Below are 14,187 nucleotides of genomic sequence, written 5' to 3'. Positions count from 1 at the left end.
GATAAACCTTTCTTCGATCTTTTGCGGACTTGTAAAACTGTTCCTGATCAGAATAAAAAACGCTCACGGTAATACACAAGCACCCGCGTCTCGACAAAGCTGACAAATAAACAGACGGACAAGCCGCACTGCACGTGTGAACAGGGGAATGAGCGAGCGAGCAGGGATAGGGCGCCTCCTGCGCTTAAAGGCTTACAGCACCTGGTATTCCCAGGCGGTCTCCATTCCAAGTACTAACCAGGCCCATCCCTGTTTAGCTTCCGAGATCAGACGAGATCAGGCGTGCTCAAGGGGGTGTGGCCGTAAGCGAGAGCAAGGTTCGCTGGCACCCTTCTTATTTAGAGGACAGCTCCGTCACCTCTTTTACGACGCTGCTTTTTTTCCCTTGCGTTTTTCTCTTCTTCCCACGTTCTCTCTCTTCACTGCCTTCGTCCCCGCTCTATTTCACTTCAGCCTTTCACTCTTGCTTCCTTCCAATGATAACGGAGCTGCGGGAGAAAGGGCGCTATAGAGGATCGCTGTGGAGAGCTGCTGCTGTGCTTTGACATCTGAGCTCTGTGGAAAGCGATCTCAATACAATTCTGAAAAACGCGACTCTCCGAACGCCAGCCGAACAAGTCTCCACAGCCGAAGCGCTGTGTCTCTTTTCAGCTGGCGATAAACCTTTCCTCGATCCTTTGCGGACTTGTAAAACTGTTCCTGATCAGAATAAAAAACGCTCACGCTAATACACAAGCACCCGTGTCTCGCCAAAGCTGACAAATAAACAGACGGACAAGCCGCACTGCACGTGTGAACAGGGGAATGAGCGAGCGAGCGGGGATAGGGTGCCTCCTGCGCTTAAAAGCTTACAGCACATGGTACTCCCAGGCGGTCTCCATCCAAGTACTAACCAGGCCCATCCCTGTTTAGCTTCCGAGATCAGACGAGATCAGGCGTGCTCAATGGGGTGTGGCCGTAAGCGAGAGCAAGGCTCGCTGGCACCCTTCTTATTGAGAGGACAGCTCCGTCACCTCTTTTATGACGCTGCTCTTTTTCCCTTGCGTTTTTCTCTTCTTCCCACGTTCTCTCTCTTCACTGCCTTCGTCCCCGCTCTATTTCACTTCAGCCTTTCACTTTTGCTTCCTTCCAATGAGGACGGAGCTGCGGGAGAAAGGGCGCTATAGAGGATCGCTGTGGAGAGCTGCTGCTGTGCTTTGACATCTGAGCTCTGTGGAAAACGATCTCAATACAATTCTGAAAAACGCGACTCTCCGAACGCCAGCCTAACAAGTCTCCACAGCCGAAGCGCTGTGTCTCTTTTCAGCTGGCGATAAACCTTTCCTCGATCCTTTGCGGACTTGTAAAACTGTTCCTGATCAGAATAAAAAACGCTCACGCTAATACACAAGCACCCGTGTCTGACCAAAGCTGACAAATAAACAGACGGACAAGCCGCACTGCACGTGTGAACAGGGGAATGAGCGAGCGAGCGGGGATAGGGCGCCTCCTGCGCTTAAAAGCTTACAGCACCTGGTATTCCCAGGCGGTCTCCCATCCAAGTACTAACCAGGCCCATCCCTGTCTAGCTTCCGAGATCAGATGAGATCAGGCGTGCTCAAGGGGGTGTGGCCGTAAGCGAGAGCAAAGCTCGCTGGCACCCTTCTTATTGAGAGGACAGCTCCGTCACCTCTTTTACGACGCTGCTTTTTTTCCCTTGCGTTTTTCTCTTCTTCCCACGTTCTCTCTCTTCACTGCCTTCGTCCCCGCTCTATTTCACTTCAGCCTTTCACTCTTGCTTCCTTCCAATGAGGACGGAGCTGCGGGAGAAAGGGCGCTATAGAGGATCGCTGTGGAGAGCTGCTGCTGTGCTTTGACATCTGAGCTCTGTGGAAAACGATCTCAATACAATTCTGAAAAACGCGACTCTCCGAACGCCAGCCGAACAAGTCTCCACAGCCGAAGCGCTGTGTCTCTTTTCAGCTGGCGATAAACCTTTCCTCGATCCTTTGCGGACTTGTAAAACTGTTCCTGATCAGAATAAAAAACGCTCACGCTAATACACAAGCACCCGTGTCTGACCAAAGCTGACAAATAAACAGACGGACAAGCCGCACTGCACGTGTGAACAGGGGAATGAGCGAGCGAGCGGGGATAGGGCGCCTCCTGCGCTTAAAAGCTTACAGCACCTGGTATTCCCAGGCGGTCTCCCATCCAAGTACTAACCAGGCCCATCCCTGTCTAGCTTCCGAGATCAGATGAGATCAGGCGTGCTCAAGGGGGTGTGGCCGTAAGCGAGAGCAAAGCTCGCTGGCACCCTTCTTATTGAGAGGACAGCTCCGTCACCTCTTTTACGACGCTGCTTTTTTTCCCTTGCGTTTTTCTCTTCTTCCCACGTTCTCTCTCTTCACTGCCTTCGTCCCCGCTCTATTTCACTTCAGCCTTTCACTCTTGCTTCCTTCCAATGAGGACGGAGCTGCGGGAGAAAGGGCGCTATAGAGGATCGCTGTGGAGAGCTGCTGCTGTGCTTTGACATCTGAGCTCTGTGGAAAACGATCTCAATACAATTCTGAAAAACGCGACTCTCCGAACGCCAGCCGAACAAGTCTCCACAGCCGAAGCGCTGTGTCTCTTTTCAGCTGGCGATAAACCTTTCCTCGATCCTTTGCGGACTTGTAAAACTGTTCCTGATCAGAATAAAAAACGCTCACGCTAATACACAAGCACCCGTGTCTCGCCAAAGCTGACAAATAAAGAGACGGACAAGCCGCACTGCACGTGTGAACAGGGGAATGAGCGAGCGAGCGGGGATAGGGCGCCTCCTGCGCTTAAAAGCTTACAGCACCTGGTATTCCCAGGCGGTCTCCCATCCAAGTACTAACCAGGCCCATCCCTGTTTAGCTTCCGAGATCAGACGAGATCAGGCATGCTCAAGGTGGTGTGGCCGTAAGCGAGAGCAAGGCTCGCTGGCACCCTTCTTATTGAGAGGACAGCTCCGTCACCTCTTTTACGACGCTGCTTTTTTTCCCTTGCGTTTTTCTCTTCTTCCCACGTTCTCTCTCTTCACTGCCTTCGTCCCCGCTCTATTTCACTTCAGCCTTTCACTCTTGCTTCCTTCCAATGAGGACGGAGCTGCGGGAGAAAGGGCACTATAGAGGATCGCTGTGGAGAGCTGCTGCTGTGCTTTGACATCTGAGCTCTGTGGAAAACGATCTCAATACAATTCTGAAAAACTTGACTCTCCGAACGCCAGCCGAACAAGTCTCCACAGCCGAAGCGCTGTGTTTCTTTTCAGCTGGCGATAAACCTTTCCTCGATCCTTTGCGGACTTGTTAAACTGTTCCTGATCAGAATAAAAAACGCTCACGCTAATACACAAGCACCCGTGTCTCGCCAAAGCTGACAAATAAACAGACGGACAAGCCGCACTGCACGTGTGAACAGGGGAATGAGCGAGCGAGCGGGGATAGGGCGCCTCCTGCGCTTAAAAGCTTACAGCACCTGGTATTCCCAGGCGGTCTCCCATCCAAGTACTAACCAGGCCCATCCCTGTTTAGCTTCCGAGATCAGATGAGATCAGGCGTGCTCAAGGGGGTGAGGCCGTAAGCGAGAGCAAGGCTCGCTGGCACCCTTCTTATTGAGAGGACAGCTCCGTCACCTCTTTTACGACGCTGCTCTTTTTCCCTTGCGTTTTTCTCTTCTTCCCACGTTCTCTCTCTTCACTGCCTTCGTCCCCGCTCTATTTCACTTCAGCCTTTCACTCTTGCTTCCTTCCAATGAGGACGGAGCTGCGGGAGAAAGGGCGCTATAGAGGATCGCTGTGGAGAGCTGCTGCTGTGCTTTGACATCTGAGTTCTGTGGAAAACGATCTCAATACAATTCTGAAAAACGCGACTCTCCGAACGCCAGCCGAACAAGTCTCCACAGCCGAAGCGCTGTGTCTCTTTTCAGCTGGCGATAAACCTTTCTTCGATCCTTTGCGGACTTGTAAAACTGTTCCTGATCAGAATAAAAAACGCTCACGCTAATACACAAGCACCCGTGTCTCGCCAAAGCTGACAAATAAACAGACGGACAAGCCGCACTGCACGTGTGAACAGGGGAATGAGCGAGCGAGCGGGGATAGGGCGCCTCCTGCGCTTAAAAGCTTACAGCACCTGGTAATCCCAGGCGGTCTCCCATCCAAGTACTAACCAGGCCCATCCCTGTTTAGCTTCCGAGATCAAACGAGATCAGGCGTGCTCAAGGGGGTGTGGCCATAAGCGAGACCAAGGCTCGCTGGCACCCTTCTTATTGAGAGGACAGCTCCGTCACCTCTTTTACGACGCTGCTTTTTTTCCCTTGCGTTGTTCTCTTCTTCCCACGTTCTCTCTCTTCAAAGCCTTCGTCCCCGCTCTATTTCACTTCAGCCTTTCACTCTTGCTTCCTTCCAATGAGGACGGAGCTGCGGGAGAAAGGGCGCTATAGAGGATCGCTGTGGAGAGCTGCTGCTGTGCTTTGACATCTGAGCTCTGTGGAAAACGATCTCAATACAATTCTGAAAAACGCGACTCTCCGAACGCCAGCCGAACAAGTCTCCACAGCCGAAGCGCTGTGTCTCTTTTCAGCTGGCGATAAACCTTTCCTCGATCCTTTGCGGACTTGTAAAACTGTTCCTGATCAGAATAAAAAACGCTCACGCTAATACACAAGCACCCGTGTCTCGCCAAAGCTGACAAATAAACAGACGGACAAGCCGCACTGCACGTGTGAACAGGGGAATGAGCGAGCGAGCGGGGATAGGGCGCCTCCTGCGCTTAAAAGCTTGCAGCACCTGGTATTCCCAGGCGGTCTCCCATCCAAGTACTAACCAGGCCCATCCCTGTTTAGCTTTCGAGATCAGACGAGATCAGGCGTGCTCAAGGGGGTGTGGCCGTAAGCGAGAGCAAGGCTCGCTGGCACCCTTCTTATTGAGAGGACAGCTCCGTCACCTCTTTTACGACGCTGCTTTTTTTCCCTTGCGTTTTTCTCTTCTTCCCACGTTCTCTCTCTTCACTGCCTTCGTCCCCGCTCTATTTCACTTCAGCCTTTCACTCTTGCTTCCTTCCAATGAGGACGGAGCTGCGGGAGAAAGGGCGCTATAGAGGATCGCTGTGGAGAGCTGCTGCTGTGCTTTGACATCTGAGCTCTGTGGAAAACGATCTCAATACAATTCTGAAAAATGCGACTCTCCGAACGCCAGCCGAACAAGTCTCCACAGCCGAAGCGCTGTGTCTCTATTCAGCTGGCGATAAACCTTCCCTCGATTCTTTGCGGACTTGTTAAACTGTTCCTGATCAGAATAAAAAACGCTCACGCTAATACACAAGCACCCGTGTCTCGCCAAAGCTGACAAATAAACAGACGGACAAGCCGCACTGCACGTGTGAACAGGGGAATGAGCGAGCGAGCGGGGATAGGGCGCCTCCTGCGCTTAAAAGCTTACAGCACCTGGTAATCCCAGGCGGTCTCCCATCCAAGTACTAACCAGGCCCATCCCTGTTTAGCTTCCGAGATCAAACGAGATCAGGCGTGCTCAAGGGGGTGTGGCCATAAGCGAGACCAAGGCTCGCTGGCACCCTTCTTATTGAGAGGACAGCTCCGTCACCTCTTTTACGACGCTGCTTTTTTTCCCTTGCGTTGTTCTCTTCTTCCCACGTTCTCTCTCTTCAAAGCCTTCGTCCCCGCTCTATTTCACTTCAGCCTTTCACTCTTGCTTCCTTCCAATGAGGACGGAGCTGCGGGAGAAAGGGCGCTATAGAGGATCGCTGTGGAGAGCTGCTGCTGTGCTTTGACATCTGAGCTCTGTGGAAAACGATCTCAATACAATTCTGAAAAACGCGACTCTCCGAACGCCAGCCGAACAAGTCTCCACAGCCGAAGCGCTGTGTCTCTTTTCAGCTGGCGATAAACCTTTCCTCGATCCTTTGCGGACTTGTAAAACTGTTCCTGATCAGAATAAAAAACGCTCACGCTAATACACAAGCACCCGTGTCTCGCCAAAGCTGACAAATAAACAGACGGACAAGCCGCACTGCACGTGTGAACAGGGGAATGAGCGAGCGAGCGGGGATAGGGCGCCTCCTGCGCTTAAAAGCTTGCAGCACCTGGTATTCCCAGGCGGTCTCCCATCCAAGTACTAACCAGGCCCATCCCTGTTTAGCTTTCGAGATCAGACGAGATCAGGCGTGCTCAAGGGGGTGTGGCCGTAAGCGAGAGCAAGGCTCGCTGGCACCCTTCTTATTGAGAGGACAGCTCCGTCACCTCTTTTACGACGCTGCTTTTTTTCCCTTGCGTTTTTCTCTTCTTCCCACGTTCTCTCTCTTCACTGCCTTCGTCCCCGCTCTATTTCACTTCAGCCTTTCACTCTTGCTTCCTTCCAATGAGGACGGAGCTGCGGGAGAAAGGGCGCTATAGAGGATCGCTGTGGAGAGCTGCTGCTGTGCTTTGACATCTGAGCTCTGTGGAAAACGATCTCAATACAATTCTGAAAAATGCGACTCTCCGAACGCCAGCCGAACAAGTCTCCACAGCCGAAGCGCTGTGTCTCTATTCAGCTGGCGATAAACCTTCCCTCGATTCTTTGCGGACTTGTTAAACTGTTCCTGATCAGAATAAAAAACGCTCACGCTAATACACAAGCACCCGTGTCTCGCCAAAGCTGACAAATAAACAGACGGACAAGCCGCACTGCACGTGTGAACAGGGGAATGAGCGAGCGAGCGAGCGGGGATAGGGCGCCTCCTGCGCTTAAAAGCTTACAGCACCTGGTATTCCCAGGCGGTCTCCCATCCAAGTACTAACCAGGCCCATCCCTGTTTAGCTTCCGAGATCAGACGAGATCAGGCGTGCTCAAGGGGGTGTGGCCGTAAGCGAGAGCAAGGCTCGCTGGCACCCTTCTTATTGAGAGGACAGCTCCGTCACCTCTTTTACGACGCTGCTTTTTTTCCCTTGCGTTTTTCTCTTCTTCCCACGTTCTCTCTCTTCACTGCCTTCGTCCCCGCTCTATTTCACTTCAGCCTTTCACTCTTGCTTCCTTCCAATGAGGACGGAGCTGCGGGAGAAAGGGCGCTATAGAGGATCGCTGTGGAGAGCTGCTGCTGTGCTTTGACATCTGAGCTCTGTGGTAAACGATCTCAATACAATTCTGAAAAACGCGACTCTCCGAACGCCAGCCGAACAAGTCTCCACAGCCGAAGCGCTGTGTCTCTTTTCAGCTGGCGATAAACCTTTCCTCGATCCTTTGCGGACTTGTAAAACTGTTCCTGATCAGAATAAAAAACGCTCACGCTAATACACAAGCACCCGTGTCTCGCCAAAGCTGACAAATAAACAGACGGACAAGCCGCACTGCACGTGTGAACAGGGGAATGAGCGAGCGAGCGGGGATAGGGCGCCTCCTGCGCTTAAAAGCTTACAGCACCTGGTATTCCCAGGCGGTCTCCCATCCAAGTACTAACCAGGCCCATCCCTGTTTAGCTTCCGAGATCAGACAAGATCAGGCGTGCTCAAAGGGGTGTGGCCGTAAGCGAGAGCAAGGCTCGCTGGCACCCTTCTTATTGAGAGGACAGCTCCGTCACCTCTTTTACGACGCTGCTTTTTTTCCCTTGCGTTTTTCTCTTCTTCCCACGTTCTCTCTCTTCACTGCCTTCGTCCCCGCTCTATTTCACTTCAGCCTTTCACTCTTGCTTCCTTCCAATGAGGACGGAGCTGCGGGAGAAAGGGCGCTATAGAGGATCGCTGTGGAGAGCTGCTGCTGTGCTTTGACATCTGAGCTCTGTGGAAAACGATCTCAATACAATTCTGAAAAACGCGACTCTCCGAACGCCAGCCGAACAAGTCTCCACAGCCGAAGCGCTGTGTCTCTTTTCAGCTGGCGATAAACCTTTCCTCGATCCTTTGCGGACTTGTAAAACTGTTCATGATCAGAATAAAAAACGCTCACGCTAATACACAAGCACCCGTGTCTCGCCAAAGCTGACAAATAAACAGACGGACAAGCCGCACTGCACGTGTGAACAGGGGAATGAGCGAGCGAGCGGGGATAGGGCGCCTCCTGCGCTTAAAAGCTTACAGCACCTGGTATTCCCAGGCGGTCTCCATCCAAGTACTAACCAGGCCCATCCCTGTTTAGCTTCCGAGATCAGACGAGATCAGGCGTGCTCAAGGGGGTGTGGCCGTAAGCGAGAGCAAGGCTCGCTGGCACCCTTCTTATTGAGAGGACAGCTCCGTCACCTCTTTTACGACGCTGCTTTTTTCCCTTGCGTTTTTCTCTTCTTCCCACGTTCTCTCTCTTCACTGCCTTCGTCCCCGCTCTATTTCACTTCAGCCTTTCACTCTTGCTTCCTTCCAATGAGGACGGAGCTGCGGGAGAAAGGGCGCTATAGAGGATCGCTGTGGAGAGCTGCTGCTGTGCTTTGACATCTGAGCTCTGTGGAAAACGATCTCAATACAATTCTGAAAAACGCGACTCTCCGAATGCCAGCCGAACAAGTCTCCACAGCCGAAGCGCTGTGTCTCTTTTCAGCTGGCGATAAACCTTTCCTCGATCCTTTGCGGACTTGTAAAACTGTTCCTGATCAGAAAAAAAAACGCTCACGCTAATACACAAGCACCCGTGTCTCGCCAAAGCTGACAAATAAACAGACGGACAAGCCGCACTGCACGTGTGAACAGGGGAATGAGCGAGCGAGCGGGGATAGGGCGCCTCCTGCGCTTAAAAGCTTACAGCACCGGGTATTCCCAGGCGGTCTCCCATCCAAGTACTAACCAGGCCCATCCCTGTTTAGCTTCCAAGATCAGACGAGATCAGGCATGCTCAAGGGGGTGTGGCCGTAAGCGAGGGCAAGGCTCGCTGGCACCCTTCTTATTGAGAGTACAGCTCCGTCACCTCTTTTACGATGCTGCTTTTTTCCCTTGCGTTTTTCTCTTCTTTCCACGTTCTCTCTCTTCACTGCCTTCGTCCCCGCTCTATTTCACTTCAGCCTTTAACTCTTGCTTCCTTCCAATGAGGACGGAGCTGCGGGAGAAAGGGCGCTATAGAGGATCGCTGTGGAGAGCTGCTGCTGTGCTTTGACATCTGAGCTCTGTGGAAAACGATCTCAATACAATTCTGAAAAACGCGACTCTCCGAACGCCAGCCGAACAAGTCTCCACAGCCGAAGCGCTGTGTCTCTTTTCAGCTGGCGATAAACCTTTCCTCGATCCTTTGCGGACTTGTAAAACTGTTCCTGATCAGAATAAAAAACGCTCACGCTAATACACAAGCACCCGTGTCTCGCCAAAGCTGACAAATAAATAGATGGACAAGCCGCACTGCACGTGTGAACAGGGGAATGAGCGAGCGAGCGGGGATAGGGCGCCTCCTGCGCTTAAAAGCTTACAGCATCTGGTATTCCCAGGCGGTCTCCCATCCAAGTACTAACCAGGCCCATCCCTATTTAGCTTCCGAGATCAGACAAGATCAGGCGTGCTCAAGGGGGTGTGGCCGCAAGCAAGAGCAAGGCTCGCTGGCACCCTTCTTATTGAGAGGACAGCTCCATCACCTCTTTTACAACGCTGCTTTTTTTCCCTTGCGTTTTTCTCTTCTTCCCACGTTCTCTCTCTTCACTGCCTTCATCCCCGCTCTATTTCACTTCAGCCTTTCACTCTTGCTTCCTTCCAATGAGGACGGAGCTGCGTGAGAAAGGGCGCTATAGAGGATCGCTGTGGAGAGCTGCTGCTGTGCTTTGACATCTGAGCTCTGTTGAAAACGATCTCAATACAATTCTGAAAAACGCGACTCTCCGAACGCCAGCCGAACAAGTCTCCACAGCCGAAGCGCTGTGTCTCTTTTCAGCTGGCGATAAACCTTTCCTCGATCCTTTGCGGATTTGTTAAACTGTTCCTGATCAGAATAAAAAACGCTCACGCTAATACACAAGCACCCGTGTCTCGCCAAAGCTGACAAATAAACAGACGGACAAGCCGCACTGCACGTGTGAAGAGGGGAATGAGCCAGCGAGCGGGGATAGGGCGCCTCCTGCGCTTAAAAGCTTACAGCATCTGGTATTCCCAGGCCGTCTCCCATCCAAGTACTAACCAGGCCCATCCCTGTTTAGCTTCCAAGATCAGACGAGATCAGGCATGCTCAAGGGGGTGTGGCCGTAAGCGAGAGCAAGGCTCGCTGGCACCCTTCTTATTGAGAGTACAGCTCCGTCACCTCTTTTACGATGCTGCTTTTTTCCCTTGCGTTTTTCTCTTCTTTCCACGTTCTCTCTCTTCACTGCCTTCGTCCCCGCTCTATTTCACTTCAGCCTTTCACTCTTGCTTCCTTCCAATGAGGACGGAGCTGCGGGAGAAAGGGCGCTATAGAGGATCGCTGTGGAGAGCTGCTGCTGTGCTTTGACATCTGAGCTCTGTTGAAAACGATCTCAATACAATTCTGAAAAACGCGACTCTCCGAACGCCAGCCGAACAAGTCTCCACAGCCGAAGCGCTGTGTCTCTTTTCAGCTGGCGATAAACCTTTCCTCGATCCTTTGCGGACTTGTTAAACTGTTCCTGATCAGAATAAAAAACGCTCACGCTAATACACAAGCACCCGTGTCTCGCCAAAGCTGACAAATAAACAGACGGACAAGCCGCACTGCACGTGTGAACAGGGGAATGAGCGAGCGAGCGGGGATAGGGCGCCTCCTGCGCTTAAAAGCTTATAGCACCTGGTATTCCCAGGCGGTCTCCCATCCAAGTACTAACCAGGCCCATCCCTGTTTAGCTTCCGAAATCAGACGAGATCAGGCGTGCTCAAGGGGGTGTGGCTGTAAGCGAGAGCAAGGCTCGCTGGCACCCTTCTTATTGAGAGGACAGCTCCGTCACCTCTTTTACGACGCTGCTTTTTTTCCCTTGCGTTTTTCTCTTCTTCCCACGTTCTCTCTCTTCACTGCCTTCGTCCCCGCTCTATTTCACTTCAGCCTTTCACTCTTGCTTCCTTCCAATGAGGACGGAGCTGCGGGAGAAAGGGCGCTATAGAGGATCGCTGTGGAGAGCTGCTGCTGTGCTTTGACATCTGAGCTCTGTGGAAAACGATCTCAATACAATTCTGAAAAACGCGACTCTCCGAACGCCAGCCGAACAAGTCTCCACAGCCGAAGCGCTGTGTCTCTTTTCAGCTGGCGATAAACCTTTCCTCGATCCTTTGCGGACTTGTAAAACTGTTCATGATCAGAATAAAAAACGCTCACGCTAATACACAAGCACCCGCGTCTCGCCAAAGCTGACAAATAAACAGACGGACAAGCCGCACTGCACGTGTGAACAGGGGAATGAGCGAGCGAGCGGGGATAGGGCGCCTCCTGCGCTTAAAAGCTTACAGCACCTGGTATTCCCAGGCGGTCTCCCATCCAAGTACTAACCAGGCCCATCCCTGTTTAGCTTCCGAGATCAGACGAGATCAGGCGTGCTCAAGGGGGTGTGGCCGCAAGCAAGAGCAAGGCTCGCTGGCACCCTTCTTATTGAGAGGACAGCTCCATCACCTCTTTTACAACGCTGCTTTTTTTCCCTTGCGTTTTTCTCTTCTTCCCACGTTCTCTCTCTTCACTGCCTTCGTCCCCGCTCTATTTCACTTCAGCCTTTCACTCTTGCTTCCTTCCAATGAGGACGGAGCTGCGGGAGAAAGGGCGCTATAGAGGATCGCTGTGGAGAGCTGCTGCTGTGCTTTGACATCTGAGCTCTGTGGAAAACGATCTCAATACAATTCTGAAAAACGCGACTCTCCGAACGCCAGCCGAACAAGTCTCCACAGCCGAAGCGCTGTGTCTCTTTTCAGCTGGCGATAAACCTTTCCTCGATCCTTTGCGGACTTGTAAAACTGTTCATGATCAGAATAAAAAACGCTCACGCTAATACACAAGCACCCGCGTCTCGCCAAAGCTGACAAATAAACAGACGGACAAGCCGCACTGCACGTGTGAACAGGGGAATGAGCGAGCGAGCGGGGATAGGGCGCCTCCTGCGCTTAAAAGCTTACAGCACCTGGTATTCCCAGGCGGTCTCCCATCCAAGTACTAACCAGGCCCATCCCTGTTTAGGTTCCGAGATCAGACGAGATCAGGTGTGCTCAAGGGGGTGTGGCCGTAAGCGAGAGCAAGGCTCGCTGGCACCCTTCTTATTGAGAGGACAGCCCTGTCACCTCTTTTACGACGCTGCTTTTTTTCCCTTGCGTTTTTCTCTTCTTTCCACGTTCTCTCTCTTCACTGCCTTCGTCCCCGCTCTATTTCACTTCAGCCTTTCACTCTTGCTTCCTTCCAATGAGGACGGAGCTGCGGGAGAAAGGGCGCTATAGAGGATCGCTGTGGAGAGCTGCTGCTGTGCTTTGACATCTGAGTTCTGTGGAAAACGATCTCAATACAATTCTGAAAAACGCGACTCTCCGAACGCCAGCCGAACAAGTCTCCACAGCCGAAGCGCTGTGTCTCTTTTCAGCTGGCGATAAACCTTTCTTCGATCCTTTGCGGACTTGTAAAACTGTTCCTGATCAGAATAAAAAACGCTCACGCTAATACACAAGCACCCGTGTCTCGCCAAAGCTGACAAATAAACAGACGGACAAGCCGCACTGCACGTGTGAACAGGGGAATGAGCGAGCGAGCGGGGATAGGGCGCCTCCTGCGCTTAAAAGATTACAGCACCTGGTATTCCCAGGCGGTCTCCCATCCAAGTACTAACCAGGCCCATCCCTGTTTAGGTTCCGAGATCAGACGAGATCAGGTGTGCTCAAGGGGGTGTGGCCGTAAGCGAGAGCAAGGCTCGCTGGCACCCTTCTTATTGAGAGGACAGCCCCGTCACCTCTTTTACGACGCTGCTTTTTTTCCCTTGCGTTTTTCTCTTCTTTCCACGTTCTCTCTCTTCACTGCCTTCGTCCCCGCTCTATTTCACTTCAGCCTTTCACTCTTGCTTCCTTCCAATGAGGACGGAGCTGCGGGAGAAAGGGCGCTATAGAGGATCGCTGTGGAGAGCTGCTGCTGTGCTTTGACATCTGAGTTCTGTGGAAAACGATCTCAATACAATTCTGAAAAACGCGACTCTCCGAACGCCAGCCGAACAAGTCTCCACAGCCGAAGCGCTGTGTCTCTTTTCAGCTGGCGATAAACCTTTCTTCGATCCTTTGCGGACTTGTAAAACTGTTCCTGATCAGAATAAAAAACGCTCACGCTAATACACAAGCACCCGTGTCTCGCCAAAGCTGAAAAATAAACAGACGGACAAGCCGCACTGCACGTGTGAACAGGGGAATGAGCGAGCGAGCGGGGATAGGGCGCCTCCTGCGCTTAAAAGCTTACAGCACCTGGTATTCCCAGGCGGTCCCCCATCCAAGTACTAACCAAGCCCATCCCTGTTTAGCTTCCGAGATCAGACGAGATCAGGCGTGCTCAAGGGGGTGTGGCAATAAGCGAGAGCAAGGCTCGCTGGCACCCTTCTTATTGAGAGGACAGCTCCGTCACCTCTTTTACGACGCTGCATTTTTTCCCTTGCGTTTTTCTCTTCTTCCCACGTTCTCTCTCTTCACTGCCTTCGTCCCTGCTCTATTTCACTTCAGCCTTTCACTCTTGCTTCCTTCCAATGAGGACGGAGCTGCGGGAGAAAGGGCGCTATAGAGGATTGCTGTGGAGAGCTGCTGCTGTGCTTTGACATCTGAGCTCTGTGGAAAACGATCTCAATACAATTCTGAAAAACGCGACTCTCCGAACGCCAGCCGAACAAGTCTCCACAGCCGAAGCGCTGTGTCTCTTTTCAGCTGGCGATAAACCATTCCTCGATCCTTTGCGGACTTGTAAAACTGTTCCTGATCAGAATAAAAAACGCTCACGCTAATACACAAGCACCCGTGTCTCGCCAAAGCTGACAAATAAACAGACGGACAAGCCGCACTGCACGTGTGAACAGGGGAATGAGCGAGCGAGCGGGGATAGGGCGCCTCCTGCGCTTAAAAGCTTACAGCACCTGGTATTCCCAGGCGGTCTCCCATCCAAGTACTAACCAGGCCCATCCCTGTTTAGCTTCCGAGATCAGACGAGATCAGGCGTGCTCAAGGGGGTGTGGCCATAAGCGAGAGCAAGGCTCGCTGGCACCCTTCTTATTGAGAGGACAGCTCCGTCACCTCTTTTACGACGCTGCTTTTTTCCCTTGCGTTTTTCTCTTCTTCCCACGTTCT

The 14,187-nt window shown here is 52.2% G+C and overlaps 10 non-coding genes and 12 pseudogenes across 10 annotated transcripts; all 22 read right to left on the bottom strand.

Annotated features, from left to right (window-relative positions):
• Window positions 1–189: 189 nt before the first annotated feature.
• LOC138218151 (5S ribosomal RNA) lies at window positions 190–308 on the bottom strand (annotated as a pseudogene).
• A 537-nt stretch (window positions 309–845) lies between these two features.
• Window positions 846–963, bottom strand: LOC138218949 (5S ribosomal RNA; annotated as a pseudogene).
• Window positions 964–1,500: 537 nt separating this feature from the next.
• On the bottom strand, window positions 1,501–1,619 carry LOC138216743 (5S ribosomal RNA). Its single transcript, XR_011180455.1, has one exon. It is a non-coding gene; the product is annotated as a 5S ribosomal RNA (ribosomal RNA).
• Window positions 1,620–2,156: 537 nt separating this feature from the next.
• LOC138216742 (5S ribosomal RNA) lies at window positions 2,157–2,275 on the bottom strand. Its single transcript, XR_011180454.1, has one exon. It is a non-coding gene; the product is annotated as a 5S ribosomal RNA (ribosomal RNA).
• A 537-nt stretch (window positions 2,276–2,812) lies between these two features.
• Window positions 2,813–2,931, bottom strand: LOC138244780 (5S ribosomal RNA). Its single transcript, XR_011193395.1, has one exon. It is a non-coding gene; the product is annotated as a 5S ribosomal RNA (ribosomal RNA).
• A 537-nt stretch (window positions 2,932–3,468) lies between these two features.
• On the bottom strand, window positions 3,469–3,587 carry LOC138245404 (5S ribosomal RNA). The gene has a single exon (XR_011194014.1). It is a non-coding gene; the product is annotated as a 5S ribosomal RNA (ribosomal RNA).
• Window positions 3,588–4,124: 537 nt separating this feature from the next.
• Window positions 4,125–4,243, bottom strand: LOC138218055 (5S ribosomal RNA; annotated as a pseudogene).
• Window positions 4,244–4,780: 537 nt separating this feature from the next.
• LOC138217835 (5S ribosomal RNA) lies at window positions 4,781–4,899 on the bottom strand (annotated as a pseudogene).
• Window positions 4,900–5,436: 537 nt separating this feature from the next.
• Window positions 5,437–5,555, bottom strand: LOC138218054 (5S ribosomal RNA; annotated as a pseudogene).
• Window positions 5,556–6,092: 537 nt separating this feature from the next.
• Window positions 6,093–6,211, bottom strand: LOC138217833 (5S ribosomal RNA; annotated as a pseudogene).
• Window positions 6,212–6,752: 541 nt separating this feature from the next.
• On the bottom strand, window positions 6,753–6,871 carry LOC138244053 (5S ribosomal RNA). The gene has a single exon (XR_011192667.1). It is a non-coding gene; the product is annotated as a 5S ribosomal RNA (ribosomal RNA).
• Window positions 6,872–7,408: 537 nt separating this feature from the next.
• LOC138217578 (5S ribosomal RNA) lies at window positions 7,409–7,527 on the bottom strand. The gene has a single exon (XR_011181290.1). It is a non-coding gene; the product is annotated as a 5S ribosomal RNA (ribosomal RNA).
• Window positions 7,528–8,064: 537 nt separating this feature from the next.
• LOC138217838 (5S ribosomal RNA) lies at window positions 8,065–8,182 on the bottom strand (annotated as a pseudogene).
• A 536-nt stretch (window positions 8,183–8,718) lies between these two features.
• On the bottom strand, window positions 8,719–8,837 carry LOC138217740 (5S ribosomal RNA; annotated as a pseudogene).
• Window positions 8,838–9,373: 536 nt separating this feature from the next.
• LOC138218733 (5S ribosomal RNA) lies at window positions 9,374–9,492 on the bottom strand (annotated as a pseudogene).
• A 537-nt stretch (window positions 9,493–10,029) lies between these two features.
• On the bottom strand, window positions 10,030–10,148 carry LOC138218914 (5S ribosomal RNA; annotated as a pseudogene).
• Window positions 10,149–10,684: 536 nt separating this feature from the next.
• Window positions 10,685–10,803, bottom strand: LOC138217996 (5S ribosomal RNA; annotated as a pseudogene).
• A 537-nt stretch (window positions 10,804–11,340) lies between these two features.
• Window positions 11,341–11,459, bottom strand: LOC138245422 (5S ribosomal RNA). Its single transcript, XR_011194032.1, has one exon. It is a non-coding gene; the product is annotated as a 5S ribosomal RNA (ribosomal RNA).
• Window positions 11,460–11,996: 537 nt separating this feature from the next.
• Window positions 11,997–12,115, bottom strand: LOC138216705 (5S ribosomal RNA). Its single transcript, XR_011180417.1, has one exon. It is a non-coding gene; the product is annotated as a 5S ribosomal RNA (ribosomal RNA).
• Window positions 12,116–12,652: 537 nt separating this feature from the next.
• LOC138217594 (5S ribosomal RNA) lies at window positions 12,653–12,771 on the bottom strand. The gene has a single exon (XR_011181306.1). It is a non-coding gene; the product is annotated as a 5S ribosomal RNA (ribosomal RNA).
• Window positions 12,772–13,308: 537 nt separating this feature from the next.
• LOC138217963 (5S ribosomal RNA) lies at window positions 13,309–13,427 on the bottom strand (annotated as a pseudogene).
• Window positions 13,428–13,964: 537 nt separating this feature from the next.
• Window positions 13,965–14,083, bottom strand: LOC138245151 (5S ribosomal RNA). Its single transcript, XR_011193765.1, has one exon. It is a non-coding gene; the product is annotated as a 5S ribosomal RNA (ribosomal RNA).
• Between the last annotated feature and the right edge of the window lie 104 nt (window positions 14,084–14,187).

This window comes from Lepisosteus oculatus, chromosome 14 (assembly GCF_040954835.1).
Source record: "Lepisosteus oculatus isolate fLepOcu1 chromosome 14, fLepOcu1.hap2, whole genome shotgun sequence".
Classification (NCBI taxonomy): Eukaryota; Metazoa; Chordata; class Actinopteri; order Semionotiformes; family Lepisosteidae; genus Lepisosteus; species Lepisosteus oculatus.
The sequence above is the reverse complement of the archived record's forward strand: the minus strand, read 5'-3'. Positions and strand labels throughout refer to the sequence as shown.